The 12,395-nt window shown below is 37.2% G+C and overlaps 1 protein-coding gene across 1 annotated transcript in view; it reads right to left on the reverse strand.

The window, feature by feature from the left end:
* The window catches only part of LOC145664690 (uncharacterized), an 87,138-nt gene extending 75,909 nt beyond the window's left edge, over nt 1–11,229 (reverse strand). The window contains exon 1 of the mRNA XM_081731551.1: nt 11,039–11,229. The gene's annotated coding sequence lies outside the window, so the exon portion shown is untranslated. The remainder of the gene's footprint in view (nt 1–11,038) is intronic.
* Nucleotides 11,230–12,395: the final 1,166 nt, after the last annotated feature.

Genomic DNA, 12,395 nt, shown 5'->3' on the forward strand with positions numbered 1-12,395 from the left:
AGGTAATTAATGATACGTTTATTTATGAAATGTGGTTGAGAAAATTGTGCAAAAAGAACGCATCCCATACAGTAAATTACACCATATATATTTTTTCAGAAAAAATATTCATATGTGGTGGAGATTTGTTAATAAAATATATATTTATCAAAAGTAAATAAAATCGTCACAGCTTTTTTTTTATTTGAGAAAATTGAATTATTTTAAATTTTAATCCTTCAGTAAATTACCCTTGCTTTTAGGTGTCGAAGGACATAAAATTCGAAAGATATTGTTATTAAAACGTTATGTCTAGAATTCGGTGCAGATAAGTTGAACAGTATGGCCTCTATTTGAGTGCGTGTAAAAGCGTGACGAACCGAGAGACAAATAGATGGACAGACATCGAAAAATCATTTTTTTCGATATGTAGGAGCCATGTAACTTGAATTTATTGAAATCTAGTATTCGGTTTTTATAACTATCACCACACTTTCTTCTTTCGTCGCTCGAATGTGAAAACGAATAGGCCTACACCGACACGTACTGTGATAATTTGTAATCTCAAAAATTTAATTTGTTATGTTTAATGTGTGGTTACTCTAGAAAAAAAAGCTTATGCATGTTACATCATTTTATTATCAGTTTTTCATGCTACTGTATAATTTGGTACGATTATAGTTAATATTCATGGCATCTTTTGGAAGCATTCGCGTTCCTCACAAAGAGAGCTGTAAAATTTACTTTTGTTTAAAGAAAGCACTCTTGATTTTTTTTTTTTTCACACAGACTTGCATTTGTTGCACTTGTGGATATGAAACAAAAGGAGAGAGAGAGAGAGTCAATACTTTAAAAAGAAACACACACACAGAAACACTAGAACAGTTTTTTTTCTTCATGACAACGAGCTATCGCTGTGACTGTGTTCCTCACGCTGTGTGTAAGCTGCAGGTTGCTCTTGTTTTGTTTTTTTTCTGTTCCTGACTCACAGACACTCGCAGTGAGTTGAAGCTGTGTAAAAACGGAGAGGGAACGGTTAAGCATACCATACCATAAACTAAAAACAATCGCTATTAGTAATAAATAGTAAGCTAATTCTGAAAAAATACGTCATCAGAAAAACAAAAAGTTATTTCATTATTATATTATTTCGTTTCTTATTAACATAAAAATTATACACTTTCTACAATGTTTTGTAAAGAAAAAAATTGAACAGGACCGGATGGGATTCGATCTGGTGTCAAAACAGTATAAGAATTACTAGTCCGTCACACTACCCACTTGACCACACAGATTTTCTTTTGTTGCCGATCTTTTTCTTAAGAAATAAATGCTCATGGCTATAGAGCATGTCATTTCCAAACTTAAGACAACAGTTTTTCTCTTTGTTTATATATTTTCGCATAACATCTTGCTTACAGAAGCTAATTTATATTTGGCAGACAATTTACACCCTAGATTTAAGCCAATAAATGCAATATTTTACTCCAATTTCCATTCCTTGGTTCAGGTCTTCTCCTACTAATCTTGTTATTCCCTCTGCAATCGTGCTGTGCTACTCCAAAAATTCCCTCGAAAACATTATTGCCAGTATACACAAAACCGAACATAATTTTGTTTTTTGCTTATATTTTTATTATTTTATTATATTTTTTGGAAATATCTCCTTAGATGGATTGCTTTCTATTATCTCCACGTACTAATAACTGAATTTTACCAATAAACATATGGAAAATGGAATAATTGCGAAAAAATGTGAGTTACAGTATACGCGCAATATTTTTTGCGCATGGGAGTACATCAGATTTTTGATTTCGACCTATGTTGTCACTCAGCACGACATACTCTATCAGCGTGCTAAGTTTGGTTGAGATCGGCCAAACGGTCTAGGAGGAGTTCGCGGACAACCAAACGGCTAACCCGAGTATAAGAGCTTCGCTTCGCTCAGCTCAATAAGGTAGGAAAGGCAACATATTTGTATGAAAATGAACTGAAACACACACCGGTCAATTTTTAAAAATTTTTTTTTTACCCAGCAGACGTTTTGAGCCCCAAAATGTGGCTTTTGAAATCTTGCACTTAGGTTCACAGCGGAAGCGACGAAATGACTTGACTCCAGTGCCGTGCCGTGGTAAGTCAGCGCCCGGGGAGAGAGTATACGACGGTGCCCCCGTACATATGGGTGAGATGGAGAGACCAGCCGCGAGGCGCCACCATGCTTGGCGCGAAGCGGTAGAAAATTTTCAGAATTAAACCATGCTTTCTCTTGAATTTGAGCACTTTTAATTACTTTTTTCCCTGCATTTTATACATGTGTACGCACATGCATTTTTCTCCCAAAGTTTGTGCCTCTTTACATCTGCACCCGGGGCGATCGCCCCATCCCAAGGCACGGCACTGCTTGACATCCATTGTAGCTTTTCTCCCTAACGAACAACGCCCCCAGAAATCTACTGTGATACCATTCCCAAAACACATTTTGTTCAGTTCTCTCTACTCGAAAAGCCCTGTAAATAGAGTCTTACTGCAAAACAACTGAAATAATCTATTGTTTTCCTCCGTATTAATAAAATAAGAACAAGTCAGTGACTAGTTAGTATAAACTTTTTACCATGTATAGTATGTAAATTTGACAAATTTAAGCGTTTTTTCCCAATAGTAAAATATCAAAGGAAACTAGATTTTGATACCAGAGTGAATATATTGTGTAACCGTGTCTGCTTTGTGTGTGAATAGACCTTTCCCTTTGAACAAAAAGTGATCATATTAATAGGCCTATTAATTCTTATTATTTTCTTATTAATCTCCACAATCTTCGTGTTGTCTTGTATACGCTCTTGTATCAAATGCTTTTGTGTCCAATGCTCTACCTGCAACTGAAACGCTTCTTCTGTCTGTCTTTGTTTCAATTTTGCACGCCACGTCTATTTAGCTTTTGTCAGTGATACAATTTCCCGATTTTTCATTAAAGATTCTTCAAAATGTTTAGGAATATCAAATGAACAAAAGTGAAGTGTGATCACATGCAGAGTCCGATTTAGGTTTAGTGGGGCCCTAAGCTGTTGAAGGTAATGGGGCCCTTTATGTGTCCAGGTGAAAGTAGGCACCCTATATACAGAAATGGATAAACTAATGATATTTTAGGAAGCAGCCTAGCAGAAGGGGCACCATTATGGGGCGTTTACACTTGGTCGATTTAGTCGCACGACTAAATCGACTCGATGCATTTGCCACTAAATCGAAGCAACTAGGCCGAATCAGATCGATGGATGTGTTCAATTATTTCAACCACAGAAAATAGAACGTCTTTCAATTCAGTTGCCAGTCGATTAGCCACCTTCGATCAACAAGCGATTAAGTTGAAGTCCCGTTTATACGGTCGATTAAGTTGAAAGTGACGTCACTTCAACTGAATCGAACGCAAATCGACTAAGTGTAAACGCCCCATTACTTACATCATATTAGCCTACACAACAGTAAGTACTGTTGCTACGTCCTACGTATATGTAAATTTTATTTTATTGATTGATTTTTTTATACATTGGAAATGGATATCCAGTTTTCTTCAGGTTTCCGGGGCCCACAAGACAGTGGGGCCCTAAGCTATAGCTTGTAAGTAAATTCGGCACTGATCACTTGCAACAAGTAAAGAAGCTTTCAACGATTATATCAATTTATTTTAAGATAGGAAACTACACAAAATTTATGCCAAGTCTATAAAAGAACTGAAATGATTTGCAGCACGAACAAAGCGGCATTCTTCAAATTGCCAACTAGGTATTTTAATTTGCCAACTTGTTAAGAAATTGAGAACTTTTGGGGCGGAGCTCCACCCTTACCCCCCTTAACGACGCCCCTGGATACCACACTATTTTTCGATCGGTATGGTACAATTGTATTTTCCATACTATTTTACCGAAAATTATTAATTATATGTAAACTTTGTTATTTTTAAATGACTGAAGCGAGGTAATCTTACGATTATGTTTTATAAGCTGGTCATTTGGGGGGGCCAAGAACTCATTTGGGGGAGCCGGGCCCCGATGGGCCCCCCCGTGGCTACACCCCTGGTTGGCGCCAGAATTACTTCGCATGCTTAGTGTTTATTTCTATTGTTTCATTAGCCACACTCGATTGCAGTATTATTAAATAATCCGTATTATATTTTTGTCATTTATAATAATATAGCAGTTTTATATGAAGCTTCATAGTAAAAGTAATAATGCAATCACATGAACTATTTTGCGGAGGAGTACAAGCGTCGGTAGAACAACAGCAAATCAGCGAGATTTAGTTTCACGTGGCTTTGTTTATCGCAGTTTAGAGCTTACGCCGAATAATGTTTAGTGCTTATGTGCGGATTGTCCAATATGAAGCATGAAAATATTTCATATATACACATCTTGCGAAAACATTGTCTTATTCATATCGCCATAGAAGGAAAGTGAGGAATACGAAGAAGAGAAACACAAGTGATCGATGATTTGAAAAATAGAAGAAAATATTGGGAGTTAAAAGAGGAAGCTGAAAATCGAGAAGCACTTCCATGTCCAAACTGAAAATTAAGAAGAAGAAGAGAAAGAAATGCTCATTAGTCTCAGGACCTTCCAATGGCAAAATTCTTAATATTATATAGCTATATATATATATATATATATATATATATATATATATATATATATATATATATATGTGTGTGTGTGTGTGTGTGTGTGTGTGTGCGTTATATGTTCCAGCATAACTGGAACGCCTGGAGCCAAGGGCGCCCATCATGGGGCAAGGTGGGGCACTATCCTTCCCCTAAGAGAAAATCCTACTTGGGAATATCGAAAGCCCAATAGAATTTTTACATTAGTTATAGCAAAATTTGAAACTATATTTGAAACCTCGCTTATATTTTCCCCCCTTTCTTGAAAACCATAACATGGGCGCCCTTGCCTGGAGCGACTTCAACCAAACTTGATACTCATATTTCCTACTATCTGAAAAAAAATACTCTGGAGGTAAGGTTCATAGGGGTGGGAAGGACGACATGTAAAATTAATTTTAAAAAATGACCAAATTTAGTGTCAAATCCATAGGATTTGAGGTCACTGAGATGAATAGTGACACTTCTGATCCCGCTTCAAAGTCCAAATTCTGCTCTCAGTGAGGCTAAGACCACCTTTATCAACATTAAGGATAAAATTGAGAAGGTGTAGCATGAAAAAATAATCGAAAACGACTGATATTAATGTCAAATTCATAGTTTTTTGTGGTCGCTGAGAATAGTGACGGTCCTGATGAGTTTTACGGCAAAGTTTAGGCAAGGAGGGATATGTCAGCTGGCCCGAGAATATTCGTTATTTATTTATTTCATATGAGCAATGCCGAAGATGTTGCTCTTAGTTATTTACACTAATTTCTTTATTTTCAAACTTTTTGCATTAACCTTACTCTCCTATGTAAAGAACGTGCATTTTAGCTAGTATATATAAAAATGAAATGTAAACATGTTTGCAGTTAACTCCTTCAAGACCGCTGGACTAATTTTGATGATTTTTGGTACATGAGGGTACCTTGATGTAACTTAAGGCTTTTGTTAAATTAGTTTTCCCATATAGCGTATCAGAAGGAAGGTAAAGTGGTAAAAAAAAATAAACAAAAAAAAAAAAAAAAAACAATATCTAACGAGCACGTCAAGTTAGAAAGATGAAACTCAGTATATAATTCGGCTATTAAAAATAAGTGGACACCTGTCCCGGCGTTTGTGAAAATTTCCATTTTAGAGGGAGAGGGGATATTTTCTATAATATTTCAATATAAAAATATATGTATGCATGGCACAGCATAACTAGAACGCCTGAGCAATTTCAAGCAAACGTGGTATACATATGAGTTATAAGCTGAAAAATATATAGTGGGAGTAAAATACTCCTGGCACCCTAGTAGGATAGGAATGAGGTGACATGTAAAAATAATCAAAAGCAACTGATATTAGTGTCGAATTCATAGTCTTCAGAGTCACTGAGATAAAGATTGACAGAGTTTAAGTCCAAGCTCAGCCTTCAGTGGGAATAAAACACCACTAGCGCCCTTAAGGGTGAGGATGTACAAAAATCGAAAACGACAAATATTAGTGTTGAATCCAATTTTCGAGGTTTCTTAGATGAATATTAACACTTTTGATTACATTTAAGCCTAAGTTCAGCCCCAAGTATGAGCAAGACACCCATAACATTCCTAACGATAGAGATCGGAACGAGTGATATGTGAAAATAATAAAATAAAAATATAAGTGTCGAATCCACAGTTTTCGGGGCCACTCAGATGAATAGTGATACTACCGATGCCGTTTAAGCCGAAAGAAAAATCGGTATAGGGGATTGAGAAACTGGAATAAAATGTTCTAAACGATTGTGATTAGTTTCGATTTCATATTTTCCGGTTTTATGGGAAAACGCTGATCGTTTGAAATCACTTTTGTAGAATAGTTAATACGCACTTCAAGCTCGGATTTTATCATATTACTTTGACTAAACGGCTTATTCTAAAAGAGTAGTGCGTTTCAAAATTCACGCCAAAGGTAGAATATCTTATCGAATTTTATCATTATTACTTTCATTGAAATGCGTATCATAAGGGGAAAGGAAATTCAAATATCTGCCATAAACATATTCTCCCCATGCGAAGAACGATCATTTCAACTAGTCAAACTTTAAACTTCGCTCTGCTACCGAACCTCCAATCAAGAGCAGTACACAGGGGAACAAAACCTGTACTATATATGACAGTAATTAGACAAATTGTCTATTGTTTAGAGCGCTGGATATTTCGAGAACAAGACAAACAGGTTCTAGGTAGCTTCGAATAGAAAATTCTGTGGATGATATTTAGACCAACAAGACTAAAAGACAACCAGTATACACTGTAAAAATTATAGGTCACATTTACTAACCGATTTACCGTCAATTCTGGCTGCCGAACGATTACTCTAAAAATGTACGGTATTAATGTAAAATTATTGGTTATAGGTCATAAAAGGCCGTATTTATGCCCTATTACCATAACTTTAAGACTAATACCGTAAATTTTATTGTAATCGGTTGGCAGACAGAATTGACGGTAATTGGTCAGTAAATGTGATCGTAATTTTTTACAGTGTACGGTAGAATAAAGTACAACTACGAACTATACGATCTATCCTATACAACAATGAAGATGGCATTACATATGTACACAGTAACGTAGCGTGATGTTTTGAAATGGATAGGCTGAAATCAGACCCGTTGGTAGGGATGGCTAGCAGGGACCCAGTCCCCTTGAGATCGCTGTCAGTCCCATGAAACTTTAAGTTTCTTCAATGTATGTATGGGAGTAAAGTGAACTGAAATCCCCACCACCGCCATTTCTGTGCACTTCCAGTTAAGGATACTCTTGTATGGTACCATGTAGATTGGAAATGTTTTACTTGCTTTTCATATTTTTCCACAAGCAAGAGAGGGAGTGGGTCGTTATTCTTTGTTTCGACTTTTTCCTCTAATGTGAGACGGGTGAAATATGTCTCGTTCTCAATGAGATGGTCCACTAAGTTTCGCGATAATGTTGTAAATGAAATGAAATCTTTAATTTTTACGTCCCACGGTTATGCCGGTTAGGCTAAAAGAGACGGTGAAGATGAGAAATGAATGAAATGGTGGAAGGAAGAAAGTGGAGGAAACGGGAGAACCCCGAGAAAACCCACGAGCACGGTGTTTGTCCACCACAAAGTCCACACGGCGCGAGATGGGATCGAACCAGGGACCCCTAGCACCGGAGGTGAACGCTCTACCACTGAGCCACCGCGCCCCCACGATAATGCTGTAGTACAGTGGTTCTCAAACTTGTTGTTACCACATTAAACATTAAAAAGTACTTTGTGGCCCACCTACTTTTATTCAAATACACATTGTCATTCTACGTAATGATGGTATTTCAATTTTGTAAATCATAATTCTAATTTTTCCATATAAAGGTAACACAGAGCTCACACTATTCTCAAAGCAATGCTACTTACTCTTCACCTCGTTAATTAACGCTTTCAATATTCACTTCCTGAATGGTACTTACTTTACAACATATGTTTCTGCATCAAAAAAAAAATAAAATAATTAAAAGGAAAACTTCTCGCGACCTACAAAAGAAACGGCCCGCGACCCACCAATGGGTTGCGACGCACACTTTGAGAAACACTGCTGTAGTAGGTTTACATATGTCACTTCACTCACACACATATCACACAAAACTGACAAAGTACATTGTATTACTACTTCAAAGAAACAAGTAAAAACGGATATAAGCCTATATATATAAGTATAAATTCCCAAAGCTTCAGTTCTCATGTTATGTATACAGTGACAAACCAAACTCGTTTACGCGATGTATACTGTAACCCTTCCAACTCTTTGATGCTGTTCGTATTTTGTGAGTAATTGATTCAAACTTGCCATAATCGTTACACGTATAGATACATACTTAATCCACAACAACACATTTAGGGATTTAGGAATTGATTTCTGGGCTTTCGGCATCTATAGCCATGTTAACCCATCACGTTTGAGGGATGACATCTCTCGGCGAGCACACTATCCGGGGAAAGGGAAGGAAGAAAGAATTGGGGAAGAAAGGAAGCGGCCTGATACCTGTGTTAGGTACCGTACCATACCGGCATTTGCCTGGTATGAATAAGGAAAACCTCATTCAGGATGACTGACCTGAAAAAGTTTTTTACACTTTTTCAACTGAGTGCCCCCACCGGGAATCGAATCCGAAACCGTTCGCATCCACAACAACACATATATTAGCGTATTAATACAAAGCAGTAGTGCAGCACTGTACAATCAATTGTGCTATTATATGCTTTTACGCAAATAGCTATTTTTAGATTGGAAGTATTTTAAAAGGAAACTATAACTCACCAGGGGCCACATCTGTATCTGTCCTTGCCAAATTTGCGAATAGCAACACAACGCATCGCAAAAAAATCAAGCAATTTATGCCGATTATCGCAAACTAAAGTTCAAATTTTTGCGTTGCTATAACGCAAACCAGTACAGAATAAGGTTCCTAGTATATTAATAGAAATACTTTCATCACAACATATTTTTAAGCTTCTTTCCGTCACCAGTTCTTACTGAATGAGAGCTGTAAAGTTTTTCACAATCTTTCTATTTTATAGTTTCTTACAAGACCATGTCTGTCGATTTTATCTTCCCGAACACTCGAAAGGCTAGCCTTAGTCAGCTTCGTTAGAATTCGTCCCCTTTCGTTGCATGCTGTTGAATTTGTGTATTCCTTAAATAGTTTTTGTCTCCTAAGAGCAATGGGTGAGTAATGGTCACCAACCACTGTACTGATTCCATAAAAAGGGCTGAAGGCTACGGAAAAATAGCCTCAAATGCGATGTTTCAGGAGCTTTACTACAAAATCTATTACTACTCCAGTGGTGCCCCCCCCTTATGTCCACGACGCACCCCCCTAATTGTCTAACCGTAGGTGTTCTTCCATGAAAAAAATCTTTTCGATTAATTTTTACACTCCCTCAAACATATTTATACAGATTTTTTTAAACCCCCCCAAATATTTCAATGACGCACTTTGCGTCATAACCCCCCCCTTGTGGGCACCCCTGACTACTCGCTTTCCTCCTTATGCAGAGTCGTTTTAACATAATAATTAGCGTCATACTAGAAACCTGACTACTGCAGGGAACATATGTTAGTCGAACTCTTTAGTATGCCTCTAATCACGCATCAAAACGACTCTGCATAAGGCCCTTTATGTTTAAACAACGCAACGGATTACAAAATATATCAATTGTAATTTTTAAAAAATCCATTGTATCAATGACTTAGAACATGATTTGAGACTGATGTATGAATATTTGGATAGGCTGAGCCTTATAGCCTTCATGGACCCTACGTTTCTGCATATAAGTTACGAGTATACGAATAAACCGACTACAGTTACTCGAACATGTAAACAGAGTGGCCCCGGAGGATATTTGAAGTAACAGTGGAAGGGAAACGCACGCAAGGTAGATGGTGGGACTCAGTGATAGGCAACATAAAGCGGGGGAAGAACTCAGAACTGTAAAATAATGACTGAAAATAGACGCATATGGAGGTAAATCCTATTGAAAACCTGCGGTCTCGGCTTTGATTCCCGATGGGAGCACTCGGTCGAAAAAGTGTGAAAAGCTTTTTCAAACCAGCCATCCTGAATAAGGTTTTCCTCATTCACACCAGGCAAATGCCGGGATGGTACCTTACATAATGGTCTCAGGTCCGCTTCCTTCCTTCCCCAATCCTTTCTTCCTTCCCTTTCCCTGGATTGTGTGCTCGCTGAGGAACGTCATTCCTCAAAATGTGATGGGCTAACATGGCCATAGATGTCAAAGGCCCAGAACTCTAAAATCCTATAAGTCTTGGTCTCCTAAAAGCCTTCTTGCCATTTCAGAGCCGTACAGCCACGAAAGAAGATATAATCTTACGGCTGTGAATGTGGGTGCAAGTTGGCTGGGAATATGGGGCCTACCAAAATATTCCCATTTGGGCCCCACATTCCCTAAGGCCGGCCACACATAAACACATATATGAGCATATATATAATTTTTATCAGTAGATCATATAGTAACTGAAATCGAACCTTTGACCCTTCAAAACGTTTATGAAAACACTGCTGCTGAGTCATTACTAAAATAATTAGGAAGTTCATTAATAGTAATAAAATACTATTCTTAGTTTCTTACTAAATGTTTTTAAACAATAGAAATAATAAAGTATACAGACAGAATAAACAACTAGCGGGCGTAACCTTGACATTGCGTCTGTTTAAAAAGACATAAAGACTGTTTTATCTTATGTTTGCAGCCGCTCAATAAACTTCCTTGTTTAAAAAGAATAGACTTTTCCACCAAGTGTCAGTGTTTCACTTAATGACTTAACTCAGCAGGGGGTAGAAAGGGTTATTTTTGTCAGATGGAAGCAGACGATAAGATGAAGAACATAGAGGGAAAAAAAGAAAAGCAAAGTTTACTTACCACAATTGACTGAGCATCGCATGATACGAAGTCCTATCTTTGTTGTAAAATTAAGGAAGAAGATAATTGCTGCTGAAATCCTGTTTTCATTTTTTTCCCCCTTGTCTCCAAGACTTCACACGTAACGAAAATCAATCCATTGCTGGCACGGTGCACCAACACTGCTACCGTCGTGCCTGCTGTCGCACTGTGTATCGATCAAAACAACTAACGAAAACAAACGACGATCAAGCAGCGTGTATATTACATTTAGACTGTGTTTTCCATCGTTTATGTTTCAGAAATCATACATCAACACGATTATCACTGGTTGTAAATAATAAATCACGTACTTTGTTTTTTTTAGCTTTTGTAATATATATGAGCAAAATTTTAAAAATAAAATGTTTTAACTTGTTTAAACAGTGGGAAAGAAATGTCAACTCTTACCTGTCGCATTGTAAGAGAACTTTACTTCCCTGTTTTTCGCTGTACTATTGTCTGCAAATCAGTTGCGTACGTAAGGGGTAGGTTGAGCTCCAAAGACTTAATGCATTACTTCAGGAGAGTTACTTAAATAATACTAATTGTAAAATTCGAAATATGCCACTCCCAAACCGGCCAATAGATGTTAACAAATTTTACAGGTTGGGCCAAAAGTCATGAAGGGGCTATAACTTGTGAATAACTTTTTTTTTTTTTTTAATTTATCACTAGCATCAATTACCCGCTTCCCTAGGTTAAATTAAGAAAAAAAAATAGTAATATGTTCTATTAGTCAGTCACTTAAAGCACTCTCTGATATCGATTATTTCTGATCATTTTTATATTTCTTCCCCCATCTCCTCCCTCATGATGCGTGGCTGAATTTGGATTTAAACAACATCGAAAACGTCACTGTTCATCATAGCGACCCCGAAAATTATGGATTCGACACTGATATTGGAAATTTATATATATATATATATATATTGTCGCGGCCACGAACGGTCTCAAGGGGAAGCTTAGACCTTCGTGGTGGACTGGTAGGATTCTCAGTGTTAGAAAGTTGTAGAACACCGATTCTATCATTTGCATTTAAAGAACAACGAATAGTTTGTTCACGCTCCCAAGTAAGCTCAGGTAGAATTCAAAATATAGGTTTTATATACACGAGCGCTTAACTAATTTATGGGCGTACTGACAGGGTGTGAAGACACCGATATAGAGAACGATAGCCAAGAACAACAAGTATTTATATACCGCCAGAGGATAATTATATCACAACAAGATTAATTCATTTCAGGGCCACTATTTATGTGGGCCAGGGTTCGAGTCTCAATGTAGCCACCAACTTAAGTCAGCGGGTACATATCCCAACGATTCGGTTATCAAATTA

Source organism: Thermobia domestica, chromosome 11 (assembly GCF_964235325.1).
Source record: "Thermobia domestica chromosome 11, izTheDome1.hap1.1, whole genome shotgun sequence".
Lineage (NCBI taxonomy): Eukaryota > Metazoa > Arthropoda > Insecta > Zygentoma > Lepismatidae > Thermobia > Thermobia domestica.